The sequence below is a fragment of the Cyprinus carpio genome, chromosome A1 (assembly GCF_018340385.1).
Source record: "Cyprinus carpio isolate SPL01 chromosome A1, ASM1834038v1, whole genome shotgun sequence".
NCBI classification, from domain to species: domain Eukaryota; kingdom Metazoa; phylum Chordata; class Actinopteri; order Cypriniformes; family Cyprinidae; genus Cyprinus; species Cyprinus carpio.
The window spans coordinates 34,451,746-34,474,207 of NC_056572.1; the positions used below are offsets into that span (position 1 = coordinate 34,451,746).

A 22,462-nucleotide genomic window follows, 5' to 3' on the forward strand; every position below is an offset into this window, starting at 1 on the left:
ATGGCCTCAGTTGCTTCCATTGCATACACTACTCTTTCTTCACCATCCATGTTTTTCATCATGCAGTTTGCCTTCAGACAGAAATGCCCTGGACAAAGTGTCGGCTATCAGCATGTCCTTTCCTGGGGTGTAAATCACTTGTAGGGTTGTAACGCTGCAGCTGCAGAAGCATTCTTTGCAGACGGGCTGGAGCCTGACTCAGGGGCTTCATGAAAATTGCCTCCAGCGGCTTGTGATCAGAATGTACAATCACAGATGCTCCAAAAACATACTGATGGAATTTATGTGCAGCAAAAACCACCGCCAACAACTCCTTCTCGATCTGCGCATAATTGCGCTCAGCATCTGTCAGAGCTCTTGACGCATATGCGACTGGTCGTTCTTGTTTTAATAAACATGCACCAAGGTTATCTTTTGAAGCGTTAGCCTGAAGCACTATTTGCTGGTTTGGGTCAAAAACCTTAGCACAGGAGCCTCAGTAAGAGCCTTTTTTAAGCTGTCCAATGCTGCATCATGCTCAGGCATCCATAGCCACTCTGAATCTTTTCTTAGCAGCTGTCTTAATGGGGCAGTCAGAACTGCTTCATTTCTTATGTACTGTGACAAGTATTTTGTCATGCCCAGCACTCTCTGGAGGCCCTTTTTGTCTTCTGGAGCAGGCATATTGACAATTGCTTTTACCTTGTCACTGTCCGGTGAACACCCTCTTCACTTATGACATGACCCATGTATTTCACTTTTGTGACTTTGTACTGTATTTTGTCTGCGTTGAACTTGATGTTTCAGTTTCTTTGGCTCTGTCCATTACTTTTTTCAGAATTTCCGTGTGTTCTACCTCATCAGCTGCTGCGATTATCATATAATCAGCAATCACATGCACACATCAGTTATGTCACCAAAGGCTTCACTGTTCTTTTGCTGGAACACCTCACTGGTGGATTTAAGGCCAAATGGAAGACGTTTGAACCTGAAGCGTCCCCAAGGTGTGTTAAAAGTGCACAGCAATGATGAAACTTTGTCTAGCTTGATCTGCCAGTAACCATCTTTTTCATCCAAAATTGTGAATACCTTGTTTCCAGCCAGTTTGCTTTGTACATCCTCAGGTGTTGGTATGGAGTAGTGCTGGCGTCTAATTGCCCTGTTTAGTTCACGAGGATCCAGACATAGTCTAAGCGAGCCATTTTTCTTTTCAGTTACAACCAGACTGTTGACCCATTTTGTTGGCTCTATAACAGGGCACAATGACATCAGTCAGCACTAACTGATCCAGGGTTTCTTTTAGTCTGTCCATTATGGCCAGGGGAATCTTTCTACATCCATGAACCACACCGGAGGAACCTCTGGATCAAGGTATATGTGATGCTCACCTGGGAATTCTCCTAGCCCTTGGAACACCTCTGGATATTGTTTGACCAGCTCATCTTTTGTAGAAGGCACGGTTGCACTCACAGGCTCCATACGCTTAACCAGATTCAGATGTTCACAGGCGGCTCTGCCAAGTATTGGTGGTGTTGACAGCTCCGTAACAAAAAAACAACAGCCTTGATTCATTTTGTCCCTTGTGGCACTTCAGGAATACATAACCAGCCGGTCTGATCCTTGCGCCGCCATATGCCACTAACATGGTCTCTGTGGGCTTCAGCATGACGTTACCTGGTAGCTTTCTGATTTGTTCAAGCGACAGGACGTTTGCATCAGCACCGGTGTCTAGTTTGAATTCAATAGGGATCCCTCTGACAGTCATGGTTGTGTGCCACGATTCTTCATTTTTACTGATTGCATTTATCTGTGTGCATTGCAGGGTCCCCATAAACAAACTATCAACGGCTTGGAGTGTCTGGACAGACTTCATCTTGCACATTTTTGCATAATGGTTGGCTTTGCCACATGCTCTGCATTTAACCCCATATGCTGGACACGATCTTGGTGGGTGTGTCTGTCCACATCTGGTACATGATCTTGCTGTGCCACTGACTTTCTCTTTTTGTTGTGTAACGGTGAGGCTTTGAAAGTCTTATTTTTGTGTTTTGCTCCTTTGATCATGTCAAATGCACGCACTTCACTTTCCTTTTTTCGCTGATGCCATTATGTTTATTCTTTCCTTGGCAATCTCAGATGCTCTGCATATGTCTATGGCCTTTTGTAGAGTCAGATTTGGTTCTCTCAGCAAGTTTTTTCTGTCACATTTTTGTCTGTCACACTAAAGACAATTTTGTCTATTATCATATCGTCCTCTGACGGTCCAAATTCACAATTTTTGCTTTTTTATATGAGTTCTGTAACAAACTTGTCAAAATTTTATCTACAGTCACTTCTTCTGGTGCTTCTTTTGCTATGTCAAAAGTGTTATAAATATCTAGTGCCTCCTCACCTAATGAGTGTAGTGTGTAGTAGAACTGCCACTTGAACTGTCGCACTCTTTTTAGAGAGCTCAGCTGCCGTCATGTACAACACAAACCTCTGCTCCCATTTACGCCAATTTTCGCTCAAGTTGCCAATGTCATCGCTGAGGGTGGCTTGAAGTGCTCCATTTTGTCTGATGTGCGCCACTTCTGCCTTAAGTCTTGTCTCAACTTTATATATTTTCGCCCTTCTTGCCGATGTCTTGACTATAACGTTGACGACAGCCCGCACTTCTGACACCATATCATGTTCTTGTTATGTGGGTTTGTTCATAAAAACATCAGAGGAGAGCACTGTGACTGTTGATCAGCTTTAATACCGCCGCTAGAACACACACTCTCAGGATGCAACAACTTCTACACATCCACAACATAACACTGCCCTCTAGCGGGACCTTAATGTAACTAGCATCAATACTCACAGACTTGAGTTCTTTTAATTACCTATATGCAGCCACATATACTACAGTATATTCAAAATAACAATTAAAACAATAATCACACAACATTATTTATTGCTGTTGTAATTGGGCAATGTAAATTAATTTGTTTGATTAAAGCCGTAGTGTAAATTGTCAATTTTAAGAATTTGACATGAATGATGCATACATTTAATAAGGTTTAAAAATGGACCTTTATACAAGTAAATAACATCCTGAGGTTAATATCAAAAATATGCAGATAAATGTCAAAGCTAATAGAACACAGATAAAATGTTGCCTCAGAATAAAATGTTTACACCACTAGAAATCTTAGTCATGAGGTGCTTTTGTGGAGATATTTTGTATGGGATATTATCTGCTGATATGAAAGTTTGTTGTATATCGTAATAATAAATAGCATTTTTTGACAGCTATATATAATATATATATATATTACATTTAACAAATTAAATATTACATTATATGTACGTAAAATAATGTGTGATTTAACTGTAGCAGAATTAACATTAATCTGTTTGTCCAGCGAACATTCAGTAAAATTTCATATCAACTCTAAGAAAGGATATTTTCGTGGCCACAGAAAGTAACTTTCTTACAGTAACGCATTAGAGCCTTTAGCTATTAGGGATGTGACGATATCCGATGGCTGCATCCAAAAAACTTAGGCAGGTGACTTGCTGCCTTGCTGCCATATAAGGCAATGACTTTGCAGGCAGCGTTTTTGCACGAAGGCACCTCATGAAACTGATTTTGGACAGGCTTCTGAGGCAGAGTAATGGTTTAATGATCTACAGCAAAATATAGAGAGCTTTGGTGATAACTAAGTAGATATTTCATTACTGCAATATTAATTTCTCGCTAGGAATGACATCAAAAGTGGAAAATGTTGAACAAAAACGTACATTTACACACAAACTAACCACCGACCGCAACTTTCAGACACCATCTTTATTTTTTGGCTTGACTGTCACAGAATGGAACGCACAGGATTGTGGCATATAAAACAAGCAGCGAAGGATAGATCTACAGGTCCTTCTCAAAAAAATTAGCATATTGTGAAAAAGTTCATTATTTTCCATAATGTAATGATAAAAATTAAACTTTCATATATTTTAGATTCATTGCACACCAACTGAAATATTTCAGGTCTTTTATTGTTTAATACTGATGATTTTGGCATACAGCTCATGAAAACCCCAAAATTCCTATCTCCAAAAAATTAGCATATTTCATCCGACCAATAAAAGAAAAGTGTTTTTAATACAAAAAAAGTCAACCTTCAAATAATTATGTTCAGTTATGCACTCAATACTTGGTCGGGAATCCTTTTGCAGAAATGACTGCTTCAATGCGGCGTGGCATGGAGGCAATCAGCCTGTGGCACTGCTGAGGTGTTATGGAGGCCCAGGATGCTTCGATAGCGGCCTTAAGCTCATCCAGAGTGTTGGGTCTTGCGTCTCTCAACTTTCTCTTCACAATATCCCACAGATTCTCTATGGGGTTCAGGTCAGGAGAGTTGGCAGGCGAATTGAGCACAGTAATACCATGGTCAGTAAACCATTTACCAGTGGTTTTGGCACTGTGAGCAGGTGCCAGGTCGTGCTGAAAAACGAAATATTCATCTCCATAAAGCTTTTCAGCAGATGGAAGCATGAAGTGCTCCAAAATCTCCTGATAGCTAGCTGCATTCGACCCCTGCCCTTGATAAAACACAGTGGACCAACACCAGCAGCTGACATGGCACCCCAGACCATCACTGACTGTGGGTACTTGACACTGGACTTCAGGCAGTTTTTGGCATTTCCTTCTCCCCAGTCTTCCTCCAGACTCTGGCACCTTGATTTTCCGAATGACATGCAAAATTTGCTTTCATCCGAAAAAAGTTACTTTGGACCACTGAGCAACAGTCCAGTGCTGCTTCTCTGTAGCCCAGGTCAGGCGCTTCTGCCGCTGTTTCTGGTTCAAAAGCACACGCCTGTGCACGGTGGCTCTGGATGTTTTCTACTCCAGACTCAGCTCCACTGCTTCCGCAGGTCCCCCAAGGTCTGGAATCGGTCCTTCTCCACAATCTTCCTCAGGGTCCGGTCACCTCTTCTTCTCGTTGTGCAGCGTTTTTTGCCACACTTTTTCCTTCCCACAGACTTTCCACTGAGGTGCCTTGATACAGCACTCTGGGAACAGCCTATTCGTTCAGAATTTTCTTTCTGTGTCTTACCCTCTCGCTTGAGGGTGTCAATGATGGCCTTCTGGACAGCAGTCAGGTCGGCAGTCTTACCCATGATTGCGGTTTTGAGTAATGAACCAGGCTGTTTTTAAAAGCCTCAGGAATCTTTTGCAGGTGTTTAGAGTTAATTAGTTGATTCAGATGATTAGGTTAATAGCTCGTTTAGAGAACCTTTTCATGATATGCTAATTTTTTGAGATAGGAATTTTGGGTTTTCATGAGCTGTATGCCAAAATCATCAGTATTAAAACAATAAAAGACCTGAAATATTTCAGTTGGTGTGCAATGAATCTAAAATATATGAAAGTTTAATTTTTATCATTACATTATGGAAAATAATGAACTTTTTCACAATATGCTAATTTTTTGAGAAGGACCTGTATGCTACATATAAAAATCGGCCAGATGAAGGCATCTCAGGAGACAGGAACTGAAGCTAACATTGAATTCAGACGTGTCTTAATGCCTTCCTACCTTGGAATTTGTCCTCCGAAGGCAGCATTTTTCAGTTTTCAGATGCAGCCATGATGTGTCTCGTGAGATCTGACTGGTCTGGGAGAATGTGACAATATCTCGCAAAACAATTTGCAGTGTTTAAATTAGAGCTACACATTAATCCTTTAAAGATCGCGATCTCGATTCAAACAACAACGTAATCTTATTCCTGAATGACAATGATTCAGCTATGTCTATTACAACTGTTTCACATCGCGAGCGTCAGTGGAGCGTGAGAAGCACGTTTTGTCGCCGCCCATGTTAATGAATCATTCATGCTGCTGCTGATCCAGAAAGAGCAATACAACATCATTTCTGTGTTACAGACATTTAAATAACAGAAGTACGGGGATAAATGTTTATAGTTTGGTTATAAACACTTATTCTCTACAATAGCAATCAAAATGAAAGTGTTGTAACACTTGTATGTATTATAACACGTATCCTCTTCTGCCAGCAGGTGGCGACAACTGCCCGTTTAATATAATATAATATTCATTAAAATAGAAGTTTAGGTTTCATAAAGTACAAGCTGATTTTAAAATGCATCTACATTTTTTTTTGAATTTTGTATTTTTCAGTTGAATAAAATAATATTTTTCCCTATATATTTAATCACTGAGGATTTTTTTTTAAAAAAGTATAAAAATCTCGTCTCGTCTCGTTCTTGTGAACCCAGTTTTGTGTGTCGTCTCGCCTTGTGGGATAAGCAGGGGGTGTAGCAGCCATTTTAAAAGTGTGTGTGTGTGTGTGGGGGGGGGGGGGGGGGGGCAGCTGTATGGTGATGTGACCCAAAGCTGATGTTCATAATAATAAATTCTAAATAGAATACCAATTGGCATTTTACAGCACCCTAGTGGCAATTTTGGGAACATACCATGATAGCTTACAGGAACCTATTTTTGTGAAATCATACTCAAAATTTAAAAATACTGCAGGACTTTGAGACCAATGTGAGACCATCTATACTTTATATTTATGAAATAAAGATATTTTATGATATTTAAAATATTTCAGTTACACTACATTTGAACAATAACTTTTCTTACTTCTTAATAGTTGGACAAAACAAGTGTAAAATGAGTATACAGTTTAAATCTACAGTAATTTTATACAACATACATTTTATGAAAATATATCAATAAAACCTAAATCAGTGTATTTACAAGTTTTTAATATTTTCAAGATCGAAGTGAGATTTTTTATCAAAACTTCCAAACTGAATTTTTCAGCTTTCCTTGCAGGCCACAAATTGTTGAGCAATTTTTTTTTCTCTATAATTGATCAAGTTTTTCCTTGTGTAAATGACACAGAGCAACACTATTCAGCCTTGTTTGTGTCATGGTACTACGAAGCCATGTTTTTAGCCTTCTGAGACCACTGAAACTTCTCTCAGCTTCTGCTGAGGACACGGGAGTGACAAGAAGCAGTAGGACAAGTGTTTCCACCTGATCAAAAAGACTTCGGACTTCTGGACACATCCCCTGAAGGATGCTAGCTGCTTCACTGCTGGACTGCATATTATGCTTTGATCTGAACATTGCCAGTTGTGTGTTAAGGGATATTTTGTCCAGTTCTGGGTACATCTGTACAACATTATCGACCACCCTTGTTAAGAGGATGTTTTCCAGATTCCTTAGCATCAGCAACCCTTCCTGCTCAAAACGTTCTCTGAACTGCATATCCACAACATCAAGCACTTTGTAAAACTCCATTTTGTAATATTCAGATGGAGATGAATGCACATGTGCACAAGCCTGACCAGTTAGACGTTTAGGAGGATTACGAGTACGGGGCAGTGCAATGGGAGAGAGATCAGGGATTTGGCACTTTTCCGATGCTTTGGTGTAGACAATTTGAAACCTCTCTGAATTTCTTTTATTTGCAAAAGCATCCTTCACATAGGCAACAGCAGAAAGCATACCATTGATGGTCTGTGTTCGACTTTGGAGAGATGTGTTGAGATTCTCCAATTCTTCTATAGTCTCTAAGGCAAGCAGAAGACCAAGAACTACATTACCCTGCTGGAATCTGTCATGTAGTCCATTTGCCCTGTTAGCCGTGTCTGTGCTGCCAGCTGCCATATCACTGAGAGCAAGCATTACAGACTCATACTGCTTCAGCACAGCATGGATAGCACTGGAGCAAACTGTCCATCTTGTGGGACAAAGGGGCCTTATAGTTTGAAAGGACCCTTGAACAGATTTTGCAACTTCCTTGAACAAAGATTTAAAATTTACCTGACTGCCCAAACAAAAATACCTAACTCATGAACCCATTGTAAAGCACTGTGGATAACACGTGAGGCAGTACAAGCATGCTGTGTAATGAGATTTACACAGTGGGCACCACAGTGGATGTATGGGGCAAGAGGTTGTTCCTTTTTAATGATGGCCTGTGCTCCAGAATACCTGCCAGCCATATTTGCTGCACCATCATATGCCTGCCCTATGCATAATCCAGAAATGGGCAAATTTAAACAAACCAACACATCTTTCACCACCTTTGCAAGATTCTCTCCTGTACCCACAGATACCTCATAAAGGCCAATAAACTCTTCATGAATCATCAAATCATTATCTACACATCGGAGACAAATTGCTTCTTGCTCTTTGCCTGGAACATCTTGGGTTCCTTCCATCATTACAGAAAACTGCAACTGAGGGAGTGATCTTATATTTTCTGCGATACCGCTGATGATAGAACTGCTCAACAAACTAAGGAGCTCATTCTGAACTTGAGCAGAAGTGTAGTCCTTTCTACCTGACAACCACTTACTAAGACATAGATCTTCTGCCTTGTATTTCAGCACCTGATGAAGATTTCCCTCACTATCATCATGCCCTCTTAGGGCCAAGCCCTGCCTTGTCAACAGCTGCACAGCACCAATGTTTTTTAACAGATTTGCTCTCGCTTCCTCTTGTTGTGATGCCTGAACACTACACAGCTGTGCCTTAACTGATCAGTCTTCATATACATATGTTGTTACTGCTGTCTTGTGACAATCTGATTTTTCATGTGAACCGAATCTTTCAAGAGCTTTCTTCCAATTCTTGAAACCAGATGAAACAAATGCTGGTTCTGTATTTTTCGCAAGGGAAGATACTTGTGTTTTAAAAGCTTTACTACAATAAAAACACAAAACGCCTTCAACATTTGGATCGAAATGGAGCCATTTAAATTTGCTGTACCACTGTGTCTGAAATGAAAGGGTACGGTCTGACAGTGTCTGATTTATGATAAATTTGGGATCGGGGTGGTTTGGTTTTGTTGCCGAGAAATGTTGATCATGCAGTCTGTAGATTCTTCCCTGTTCATCAAATCAGTTCCCTCTTCTCTTTGGTTCTCACATGCTTCCTCACTTTTTCCCTCATCTCGCTCTCTCTCTTCCTCTTTTTCCCTCCCTTCCTGACACATGACTGACACTTCCTCCCAAACATCCTAAAAACAACAGATATAAATAGCATATAGGGGGCAGGGATCACTCATTTATTGACTCATTTACCATTTCCATAGTTAACCCTCTGAAGTCGATTAACGCGTATACACATTTTGGTGTATTTTCTCCTGATAACCCCGAAAAGAACTTAAATTACACTTTCAGTTTTGATCATACAGATAAGAGCAATACATCAATCGAATCTGTAAAGGGTCTACTTTTTTTGTATACAGACATAATAACAACAAAACTTTGTGCATAAAATAAAGATAACAAACAAGGAGTGCTGTCTGCAGCTTTTGTCTGCGCTGATCTTCATTTACAAACGCGTCATTAAAATGAACTGTAACTCAGTGAATACTCAACGAAGGAGAGACATGAGAGAGATATCTATAGAAAGACTGACATGTCTACTTTTAAACTAAACAAGTGCTGCCGAAAACAAATATTCTGTGATAAAGTAATCCAGATGTCCGTTTTTCATGTCTGCCTTCATTATCTTCTAATGCGACCACGCCCCCGCGCTGAACGCGCTTTTGAGATAATGTTTCACTGAAGCGAGCGGCTTTTGAATACGCCCACACAACAGAAGACAACACAGCGAGACTGTTCTTCAAGTTTTTTTTTTTTATTTACTGTTTGCTTCGCGATGAGAGGATATACGACATAATTCACCCCAAAAAGATGTGATGTGGTTGAGGATTTGAGATTTTGGATTTCCTCAGAAAAAAAGAATGCCAAGCACTTTATTCAGCAGAGATCATAAACATGAGTAAGTCTCTTTTTTTATTTATTTATTTACTTGTACTAGTTTTCACATAATGTGTAAACATTTTACTAGTTAGACTTTTTCCAAAGACTTCTTCCAAACTATAATTCCTGACTAAATGTATAATCAATTGAAATATTATGAAGTTTCAATAACCATATACACTACTATACCATTCAAAAGCTTGATGTAAATAATATAAATGTACCACATAAATGTAACCTGTAACAAATGTAACAAAGAATGCTGTTCTTTCAATGTATCCCCCCTAAAAAACCTGGAAAAAAAAAATATTCTCAACTCTTTTTCAACATTAATAATAATAATAATAATAATAATAATAATAATAATAATAATAATAACATAAATACGTTTTTTTGTAGAAAATAAGATTGTTAAAAGGATTTCTGAAGGATAGTGTGACTGGAGTAATGATGCAAAAATTCAGTTTGAAAGTCAGCTTTGATTTTTCCTAATAAACTGTTTAACTGCACTCACAAGTGAATATTAAATTATGTTGTGGGATAATTAAATATATTCTAAATAAATAAACCACAAACATAAAATTATATACATTTATTTTGTCCTCACATTCTTTCTTGTAACTCATCCCTCTCAGTGACACAGCTGACTGAATGGCTCATTATACAGCTCATTATGCAGGCCTTTGTCTTCTCAGGTGTGAATTCATGATAGTTGACGCCTACTCGCATATGACTTTTACCAACAAAAAGTGTCTTAGAAAATTTAAATCAATATATTGTTTTCTGTAAGTGAGTAAACAAGATGATTTTCACATCATTTAGAAAAAAAAAATTCTAGGCTACAAGCTCCAATTCTCAAAAGTCCCGGGAACCAATTTTCTGTATGTGTTTTATTGCCTTTATTCAAGTGATTTAACATTTTTAGTTTTTCACTAACCACGCATATAACATTTTTTTTTTCTCAAAAACACAATCATGTACATACATGCTGCTCACATATTATTATAGCCTTGTTTGTGCTGATTACAGTGAGATTAGACTTTAGCCATTTAGATATTTATAAGAAACTGAAAAAAGCACAAATGTCAGGGCATGACAAAACTTCTCCAGGCCCCAAAAATACCCTTAGACTCCAGGTGGTTAAAATGGGTTAATGCAAGTTTACAAAAAAATGGCTCGAGAATTTTGTTTGCCTATTTATAAGCCTGTTAGACAAAAAATAACCAGTGAAGCATCGAAACGTGAGAATGATTCTTCTGATTTTACTACATTCACCGTAAACAGTGATTGATAATGGATAACATTAGTGTATTTCTGGTATCAAGGTCGCGCTATTTAGGCTTGTGCTGCATGTAAGAGATTTTTTATGAAGAAATCAAATCAAATGAGTATGAAATGAGTAAAAGAGCTGAATGGTACACATAAAGAAACTCACAGAAGAAACATACTGAGGTAAAATTCTGAATGTTGAGTTTTTTCTTTATAACATTATGTAGTCAAGCAACATACCATGACAATGGAGCTATTTGCCGAATATTCTCACGATTGCAAATGTTACATTGATTTTTATGTAAAATAAACAAGTAGTTTTAAGCAGTCACATAATTAGGTTACTTACATTTAAGACACAATATTGACTGTTTTGTTCTGTTTCACCAACTAAAATAGTTCCAAACAAAGATCACAGCAGAAGTATTGTGCAATCTTCAAGCATCCACAGCGGTGTTTTGTTACTGAATGATCAGCGAATGGTTGTTGAATGAATGACTCAATGACTTACCGCCACCTGCTAGTGGAGTTTAAAATGTTTAAAAGTGTGTTTTTCTTTTCCCCCCACCATTTCTGATTTGTATATTCAAAATTGCAATTAAAACAACAATCACATAACATTATTTATTGCTGTTGTAATTGGGCAATGTAAATTAATTTGTTTGATTAAAGCCGTAATGTAAATTGTCAATTTTAAGAATTTGACATGAAATATAATGCATACATTTAATAAGGTTTAAAAATGGACCTTTATACAAGTAAGTAGCCTAACATCCTGAGATTAATATCAAAAATATGCAGATAAATGTCAAAGCTAATAGAACACAGATAAAATATTGCTTCAGAATAAATTGTTTACACCACCAGAAATCTCAGTCATGAGGTGCTTTTGTGGGGTTATTTTGTATAGGATATTATCTGCTGATATGAAATGTTTGTTGTATATCGTAATAATAAATAGCATTTTTTGACAGCTATATATATATATATATATATATATATATATATATATATTTTACATTTAACAAATTAAATATTACATTATACATACGTAAAATAATGTGTTTTTCCATCAGACGTTTGGTATTAAATTTCATATCAGGTGGTATTATAAAGGTCGTTAAAAGTCTTAAATTTAACTTGTTCCTACTTGTAGACACCCTGAATACAAGACTGAATAAGACAATTCACCTCTGTTATGACTCCATTTAGAGGGAGATGAAATCTATTGCTGGTGAAGAAAATTAGCTCAAAAGGGAAATGTATATAAATAATTGCAATTAATTATAATTAATTACAATTATTCACCTCAGCTGCCAGTAGTAACTGTAGCAGAATTAACATTACAGTTAACTAATCTGGTTGTCCAGTGAACATTCAGTATAATTTCATATCAACTCTAAGAAAGGATATTTTCGTCGCCACAGAAAGTAACTTTTTTACAGTAACGCATTAGAGCCTTTAGCTATTAGGGGTGTGACGAGATCCTATGTGTCTCGCGTGATCTGACTGGTCTGGAGAGAACGTGACGATATCCTCGCAAAACATTATGCATTTGCAGTGTTTACATTAGAGCTCCAAATTAATCCTTTAAAGATCGTGATCTCGATTCAAACACCAACATAATCTTATTCCTGAATGACAACGATTCAGCTGTGTCTACTATAACTGTTTCACATCGCGAGTGTTAGTGGAGTGTGAGAAGCACGTTTTGTCGCTGCCCATGTTAATGAATCATTCATGCTGCTGCTGATCCATGAAGAGCAACACAACATCATTATTTCTGTGTTACAGACATTTAAATAACAGAAGTACTGGGATAAATGTTTATAGTTTGGTTATAAACACTTATTCTCTACAATAGCGATCAAAATGAAAGTATTGTAACACTTGTAAGTAATGTAACGCTTATCCTCTTCCACCAGCAGGTGGCGACAACTGCCCGTTTAATATAATATAATATTCATTAAAATAGAAGTTTAGTTTCATAAAGTACAAGTTGATTTCAAAATGCACCTACTTTTTTTGCATTTTGTGTTTTTCAGTTGAATAAGATACTATTTTTCCGTATATATTTCATCATTGATGATTTCTTTTAAAAAGTCTAAAAATCTTGTCTCGTCTCATTCTCGTGAACCCAGTCTCATGTCTCGTCTCGTCTTGTGGGATAAGTGTCTCGTCACACCCCTAGTAGCTATAGATCGGATCAGTACAAGCGGTGACAGAGCCAGAAACTCATGTAATTTGTGCACAAAAGTTTTAACTAAACACTAACACATAACTAATCTAGACAAACAAGTCGTGGTCTTTGGGAAGTCGTGGCCTAGTGGTTAGAGAGTTTGACTCCTAACCCTAAGGTTGTGGGTTCAAGTCTCGGACAGCAATACCACGACTGAGGTGCCCTTGAGCAAGGCACCGAACCCCCAACTGTTCCCCGGGCGCCGCAGCATAAATGTCTGCCCACTGCTCCGGGTGTGTGTTCACGGTGTGTGTGTGTTCACTGCTGTGTGTGTGCAATTGGATGGGTTAAATGCAGAGCACGAATTCTGAGTATGGGTCACCATACTTGGATGTATGTCACGTCACTTTTTCACTTTCAAACGAAGATACCAATCACTCATTCATGGGGAGGTTGGAAGTGGAGGACTGAAACCATTAGAAAACCAGAGAGTGCAGTTATGGAAAATGAGTCAGCGCCTTTTTATAACGGGGTCTACAGCTTATCCTAAACCTCTGTTTCATTTAGTTAAATGTACGATACTTGCATTGGCTTGGCTTGGAACGAGCGTCTGGATCCAGTCTCGGATCAAAGTCTTGATGGTTTGGAGGTTCAGTGGTGTAGGAGTCATATCATGTTCTTCCAGGGTTAAAGAGTGATGAACTCCAAAAAGATGTTATTCTGACTCTGTTGTGGTGGGGAGAGTTTTCTCCCAGATGAAGGTGATGAAGAGCTAAGAGAGACATTGGCTGAGATCCAAGGATCGTTGGTGAATGTAAAGACAAGGCTGAAGCCTGGCGCAGACTTAAGGGTTACAGAAGTGTTCTAGCTGACATCCTCATCTTCTCGGAATCTAATAGAACTGCAGACTGAAGGCGGGTCACTGATGTGAGGCCTTTATCTTCTATCGAGGTCACACCTCTTGGGGGTCAAAAAGCCAATGGTGACTTGCACTTCTGAAGGGAATGTTTACGACTCTTTGTCTCTAGTATGGTGTTTTGCATATGAAACTCGATTGGGTGTTCAAGAGAAGAATCTTCAAGATTCTTATAATACTAATGTGTTGCATAGGTATCAACATATAATATACACAATTGTCTATGAATTAATGTAAAAAGTCATTTCATATAGCAGTATGTGTCTGTTTGAGAGAATTAAGAAGGAGGGAAGATTCTCTCTACATACTTTAAGGTCTTAAGTTTATCTGAGTCAGAGTCACAGAGTCTGGTGTTGGGCGAGGGGTTTGTGATTGTTTGTTAATCTAATGAATAATTGATTTGTTAAATCTAATGAACAATTGTCTGATTGGTCCAAATGCTACACTGGTTTTCTGATCATAACACAGTTTATTTGTTACCTCTGTATAAATCAGTGTAAAAGGAAAAAAAAGTCCAAGTTTGGACAGAGGACAGTTTATTGACTTTACAGGGGTGCTTTGATTGAACAGACTGGACTGTTTTTGAGGAAGACTCAAGCAATATTGACAGTGTGTGTGTATATTTCTTTCTGCACTGATTGTATTGTTCCTTCTTATAAGTCGTTTAGAGTATTCCCCAATAATAAGCCTTGGATTTCAAAAATAACAAAAGATCTTCTGCACAAAAAGAAAATAACTTTTCAGATGGGAGCATTGCATAAAAGAGAGATTAATAAGATGTTGATAGCAGAAATACAGAAGGATAGGTTCAAATTTAATGATAAGGTAGAAGAGCAGCTGAATGGAAAAAAATGTAAGATCAGAAGAGGCAGGGGCTCAAAACCTTGGCAGGTATTGAGAAGAAGGATACCAAAATAATCAGACTGGATGCTTTTAACTCCGATATAAATTTAGCGGATAAATTAAATGAGTATTATTTAAGGTTTGACAATCATGATTTTAGTGCAGAAATTAATTAAAACCAAGAACACTATCTAGTAATTGTGGAAATACTGAAGTTCATAAGGTTAAACGTCTTTTTCAAAATGTAGATGTCAAGAAGGGTAGGGGGCCTGATAACATAGAAGTAAGGTGTTAAGGTAAGGCAGTGATCACTTCTTGGTTATAGAAGTTTAAAAAACATTAAACAACATCGAAAGATCTTTGATGTCAGTAAGTTACGTCAGCCAGACATTGCAAAATCCTTTTTCATCAAAAACACTTACAGATAAAGAGGGCCAAGAGCAAGAGAATGTTGAAGATACATGGGGCAAGATCAAGGAGGTTTTCATAGAGACTGCTAAAGAAGTGATTGGCTACAGGAAAAGAAGAACAAGGCATGGATAACACCTAGTACTTAGAAAAAGATTAATGAAAGAAGAGTAGCCAAGGAAAAACGATTGAGTGCCAGATCACCCAGACTCATAGAGAAAGCTCAAGAAGAGTATAAGACCAAAGATAGAGAAGTAAAGAAGAGTGCCCGAATTGACAAGAGAACCTTTGTAGAGAAACTGGCATATGAAGCCGATAATGCTGCATTACAGGGAAAACTGAATACGGTTTACAAGATTACCAAGCAGCTTACTGGTCATAAAAGCAGCACCATACCAGTAAAGGACAAAAAAGGCAAGCTAATAGCAACAGAAAAAAGGACAGGCTGCCAGGTCGGTACAATACTTTGAAGAAGTACTAAAACCACCCGGAACCAGATGAGCCAGCCAATCCCATCCCAACCAATAATACTAAAGGAATAGACGTTCACCCTCCTACCAAAAGAAAGGTAGTGGATGCTATTAAGGCCATGAAATCTGGTAAAGCACCAGGGATTGATAGAGCTAATAGAGCTACTGAAGGTGGATATTTATATATCAGCCAACATGTTAACAGACCTTTTCCAAAAGATTTGGGACACTATCCCAACGGATTGGAGTAGAGGCCTCATATTCAAACTGCAGAAGAAAGGAGACCTCAGCAATTGTAACAACTGGAGGGGTATTACACTTCTTTCTATTCCCAGCAAGGTTTTCTGTAGGATCCTGTTGAAGAGGGTCGACAGAGCCATAGACCACAAATTGAGAGAAGAAGAAGCAGGTCTTCGAAGTGGGAGAGGTGCATAGACCAGATTTTTGCACTTCACAACATCATAGAGCAATGTTTGGAATGGAATGCACCCACTTTACATGAATTTCATAGACTTCACAAAAGCATTTGACAATGTCCACCGAGAGAGCATATAGAAGATAATAAGAGCGTATGGAATACCACCTAAGATGGTAAAACTTATTAAGAAGTTTGAGAAAAACTTTAAAAACTTAATTGAGAAGTTCTGTGAACACTTTGAGTGCTCCATTGTTCTCGATAATAAAATGACAGAATTCTTTGAAGTCAGATCTGGCTTGTGTTGTGTTTTTGTTCTCTCACCTCTTCTATTCCTGATCACCCTTGACTGGGTTATGTGTCAAACTTCTCTCACCTCTTCTATTCCTGATCACCCTTGACTGGGTTATGTGTTTGGAATGTCTTGACTTCGCCGATGATCTGGTGGTAATCTCAGCCACATACACTCACATTAAGGAAAAAAAACAAATAGGCTGAGCAGATATGCTAAACAAGTTGGCTTTCATATAAACAAACAGAAGACGCAGACTATGCGTATTAATTCTCTTGTTTCTGACCCAATTTAACATTAGCCGCATTTCCACTGTCGGGCCAGTGCGAGCCAGGGCTTAAAACGGGCCGGGCAGGGTTAATAGCCTCGGGCCAGTAGTAGCACCGAGGCCAGAATAGCGCAGCGTTTCCACCGTCGGGCCAGAAGCTCCGCTGCGCGTCACTAAAACCCGCCCTTTACACGCCTCTCGGGAACAACGTCGATCAACCCCATCATTTCACCAACAAAGAGAAGTTATCAGAAAACTAAGAAATAAATCACTGGAACATGCGCGATCACAAAACGAACAAGATAACAGCGGCCCTTTGTTTGCATGCTTTGTTAAATATTCAAATTCAAAAGCATCAATGTTTTACTATAGAATAAGTGATACATTGATCGTAATGAATCAATTTATCAGGACTCAAAATTAATCACACAGAAATAAATGTATTTCTATTTTATTTTTTTATTTTTAACGCTTATGAAAATAGCCTGCTTATTCAGTTGAGTCTGTTTCTGTTTATATTTGTAGCCACAGTAGCCTGTATACGTCACATTTAGAATGAATGATAATAGCTCTATTTTTATAAAAGCTCCCGAACAAAAATCATTATTATATTTTGATGACATGCTATGCGGAGCTAAACTCTCGAGATGAGACTTATGACAGATAAAATATGTTACTAAATAAATACACAATTGTGATAGAGAATAAGAAGCTGACGTCTGATTTCTCCAAGTGGTTGCATTTACCATGTTTATTGTTTAGCATGCATAGTCTTTTACATCGCTTATAAATATTTCTGCCTTTTATGATGACTGCGACTGGCACGCACTAGCACGCCCGCTTTAAGCCCGACAGTGGAAACGCAGCTATTGAGGGAGAGCCAGCCGAGGATGTGAAGGATTTCACTTATCTTGGTTGTTATTAGCACTGATAACAGAGCCCAAAAACATATCAAGGCTTTGAATAATTAAAGCAAGAGGAGTTTTTAGCAGACTCAGAAGCATCTGGAAGTCCAAACATCTAAGCCTCAAAACAAAGATCAAGCTCTATAACAGCAGTGTTAAATCAGTGCTTTTGTATGGCTCTGAATGTTGGAAAGTAGTGAAAGAATACATGACAAGATAGATGCCTTCCATAATAGTTTGCCTTAGAAAGATCTGTAACATATACTGGCCCAATACCATCTCCAATACCAATCTGTACATAAAGACAAGATCAAATAACATATCTCAGGAGATCAAGATACGTCGATTAAGATGGCTCGGTCATGTATTTAGGATGCCCTGTGAAAGGATACCTAAAGTGGCACTGCGTTGGACACCACCTGGCAAACGCATACGTGGTAGGCCAAGAATAAACATGGGGACGTACAGTGGAGACAGAGCTGGAAGAAATGGGGCTCTCATGGGGGGGAGCACAGTACAAAGCCCAGGACAGACCCAGATGGAGAGAGTTAGTTGCGGCCTTATGTCCCACGTGGGATGAAGAGGATTAAACTTAAACTAAGGTGTTAAGGACCTGCGCAGATCAATTATGTGGAATTTTTCATTATATTTTTTTTAGAGTCTCTTAAGTACAAAAAGTCCCCCAAAATATGGAAAAAAAATCTAACATAATCCCTGTGCCAAATGTAAAGTTACCAAGAATTTAAATGATTTTAAACCAGTTGCACTAACTTCATTAATTATGAAATGGTTTGAAAAAAATAGTAAAGGAATTGATTTTACAGAAGACAGAGACCAGCTTTAACTCATTACAGTTTATCCACAGAGAAGATAGAGGTGTGGAGGTTGCTATTCTTTATATTTTAAATCTGGTGAAACAAACATTTAGAAAAACCAAAAACATGTGCCAGGCTGTTGTTCATCAATTTTTTTCTTCTGCTTTTAACACCATAAAGCCACATTTGTTAATAGAGAAAATAATATCTCAGTTTAATATTGATTTAAATGTTGCTGGATGGATTTAGATTTTTTTAACAGAAAGGCCACAGTGTGTTAAAGTCCACAATGTATTTTCTAAGCAGTTGTTTTGTTCCATGGGCTCTCCTCAAGGTTGTTGTTGGTCACCCTTGTTATATATTTGTACATTTACATTTAATCATTTAGCAGACGCTTTTATCCAAAGCGACTTTGAGAACAATAGAAGCAATCCGATCAACAAGAGAACAACAACAGTATACATAAGTGCCATGACAAGTGCCATTAGTCGTTATTAGTCGTATGCCATTTTAGAGTTTAGAGCGATGTTCACGGAGAACATCGGACAGCCAGGGGGCAGATGGGGTGGTGCGTGCTGGTCTAGACGACAGTGGGCAAAAGTTGTCCAAGCAAGAGGTCAGAGTGGAGCAAAAAGTGTCCGTAGCACTGTTTGTGTCCAGAGCTGAAAACTGAGAGTGTGAAGGAAGTGAGGATGAAACCACAGAGGATAGGCGAGATGGAGAGTGTCAGCGTAGGTTACATCGAAAGGTGACCTGCGTTGGAGTGTGTGCCGCTTCAGGAGTAAGGTGCTTGGTTAGCAGTAATGAGGAAGTGGTCTGAGGTGTGCAGTGGAGCAACTAAAGAGTTGTCCATGGAGCAACAGCGTGTGTAGATGAGATCCAGTTGGTTGCCTGATTTGTGAGTCGCTGTAGTAGACACTCGCTTGAGATCAAATGAGGCGAGCAGTGTTGAAGTCAGCAGCCTGGGGTTTATATAGGTGGATGTTGAAGTCACCAAGCAGTACCAGAGGAGTACCATCTTCAGGATAGTTTGATAGCAGCACGTCCAACTCCTCCAAGAAGTTTCCCAATTGACCTGGGGGACGATAAATGACCACAAAGTGGACTTTAACAGGGGTGGGGTACAGTAACAGCATGTGATTCAAATGAACCGTTACCTGTAGGTGATGGTTGAAGATCAAATTTCCAATCTTTCGATATAAGGAGACCAGTACCTCCACCCCTCCCAGTCGAACGAGGGATGTGGTAACAAGTGTAACCAGTGGAGAGGGCTGCGGGAGTGGCAGTGTCCTCAGGTTTGATCCAAGTCTCAGTCAGTGCCATGAGGTTGAGACCAGAATGAGTAGCAATAGAAGAAATGAAGTCTCCTTTGTTAACAGCAGACTGGCAGTTCCAGAGACCAACTGGAATAGAGAGCATAGTAGTAGAGGTCAGAGGGACAGGCCTTCCTTCGACGTACATAGCATGCTCTCCGAGTGTTAGTAGTGATAGTAGAGATCTGAAAGCACATAGTGAGTACAAGTGACCGAAATAAGTATTTGAGGACAAGCTATACAAAAATTAAAGGGGAGAAAAGCAATACTCAAGTGCCCTGTCGGTGTCCTTGCTTGGGGGGAGTCGCGCAGGTAGAGTCGATGGTCTTTACACTCATCGGTCTTCACACAAGGAGGCTTCACACGAGGGCTGCCGCGGTGAAACCTACCTGTAAAAAAGGCCCCCTTTGTGGCTGCTAAGCATCAGACACTTTACTGTGACTCTCTCTCTTGTGGTTGGAAGATGCCTCGCTTCACCTGGACTCTTAGCCAATCACAAGTTGACTCAGGATCGCTGCACGCTGGTAGCATTCTGTCTGAGACTTTTGGCCAGTAGTGTACGCTAACTGCACGGGCTAACAACCCGCCTTGATTCAACTGCTTTATTCTGTGTGCGTCTTTACAAGTAAGAATCGGTATTTTGTTGTTCTTTTACTGTCATTGCTAAGGCTATATTGGTAGTGTTTTGTATGTTTAGTGTTGCTAAATGTAAGCTCAGGCTTTTCTGCCCAGTTGGGCCTCGTATCGTGATGCTTCTTTCTATCGATGTATAGGTTGCCACTTTGGCATTGTTCTTTGGTTACACATTGTAGAATACCATTTAAGCACCCTCTGCACATAGTTTGTAAGCTATCGCAATGATATTCACCTTCAATCCAGTTAATCGGTTATAGGGCACGCACCTCCCGCATGAACACTGGTTGTCACGTGACATCTCTCGGAGCGGCCTGGTGTAGTTATTTATGCAACCAGCAGAGGGAGCCATTGTATTGCGAATTGTTTTATCCTTTCTCATTGTTATAGTTGTAGCTGCTTAGACACAGCACAGCCGTTTTCATTCTTTAATGCCAGTTTCGGCCATGTTAAAATATCATTGCATTTTATTTCTGCTGTATTGTTAGAAATAGGGTACAGTTAATACAAAATAGAGATTTGTTGCATGATAATCAATTCATTTGCATTCAAATAATTGTTTGTTTTATTCCTTTATTTGTTTCAGAACCACACCCATCACTGTACATATTCAATCATGCAGTTGTAAATTCAATAAATACTGCCAATGAAGAAATCTTGCGTGATTCTGACCGATCACCCTCTGTGAGCTCTACCTAGCGATCCACAAACTATCTAAATCAAAGAAGCCAGTCCTTCCCCTGACACCGACTGTTCTGCTAACTAAAAACCATTTGTTGTGTTCTGTTTTATAGAGATGTTATCAGCCCATCGTGCTGGTAAGGAACTTTAATGCCATGTCGGAATTCAAATTCAGATACAAATTTAATTCCAAATTTAAATTCCAGTTACTTGGAAGTGTAGTCAGACTTTACACACAATGTCACATGTGTAATTTTCTATCAGTGCACTGTAAAACCCGACAAGAATACTTACTCAAACCTTTTTGTGTAAACAAATATCCCTTAAAAACCTGACAATTGGGTTTTACTACTCAAACCGTTTGCGGAAACCGATTGCCCTTAAACCATTTAATTTTTAAAACTAATAGTTGTGAGTACTCTGAACTTAATTCAGTTGAGTTCACTGAAAGAAGATATAATTGGCAATTAAATAATTACGTGATTTAACTGAGTGATAATTGTGAATTAGTGATGAACAGCTGCTGTTAACAAACAGAATTACTGAAGAAAAGAGAAACACAAGAACTACACTGACATTCAGACCACAGCCTTAGATTATAACTAAACTGAAAATAAAATACATTAAATCTCTCAAGATCTGATTAACAACCCACAAACAGCATCACACCAGCTCCACTTATTAATAACCAGACTGACTTTATTTCTGTCAGACGTCTACAGAAGATCTGACTTGTAGAATTAACTAACGGTTAGCAGATGTTGAATTATATGTTTTCAATTTAAAGTAACCATGTTAGAGATCATGTGTTGCTATAGTTGGGCCTCTTGACCCTTTGAATATTTCTGTCTTAGTTTTTTCTGTTTCTGGCTGTTTGTAACCATTTGTTGATAACTCAAAGACCCAGGAAAAATATCATCAGGTGTTTTACAACACCTCACCCTCTTAGAAGCTGCGTTTATCCAGAGCAACTTACAGTGCATTCAGGTTAGCTTTTTAATTTTATCTACACCATGTACCTAGATATTGGTTGTTATACTGTATATTGAATGATGATAATCATTGATTTAGTTAACTGTTTGGAGTCTAATCTCTGATGAAATAGGTGCTTGTTGCAATTGGTTGGATCGATCAGTATAAAAGTGATTCTCAAGAGCCAGTGCGGTTCTGTGAAATCAGTTAATATAAAGATTTTCCAAACAGTTTAGTTTTTTATGAGTGTCACTTAGTCCCACACAGACAATCATGAATCAGCATATGAACCTCAACAATAGGTGACCTAGACCATAAAAAAAAAAA

General features: G+C 38.7%; 1 pseudogene; it reads right to left on the reverse strand.

Annotated features, from left to right (window-relative positions):
* Positions 1-1,290: 1,290 nt before the first annotated feature.
* Positions 1,291-22,462, reverse strand: part of LOC122146481 — a 52,439-nt pseudogene continuing 31,267 nt past the window's right edge.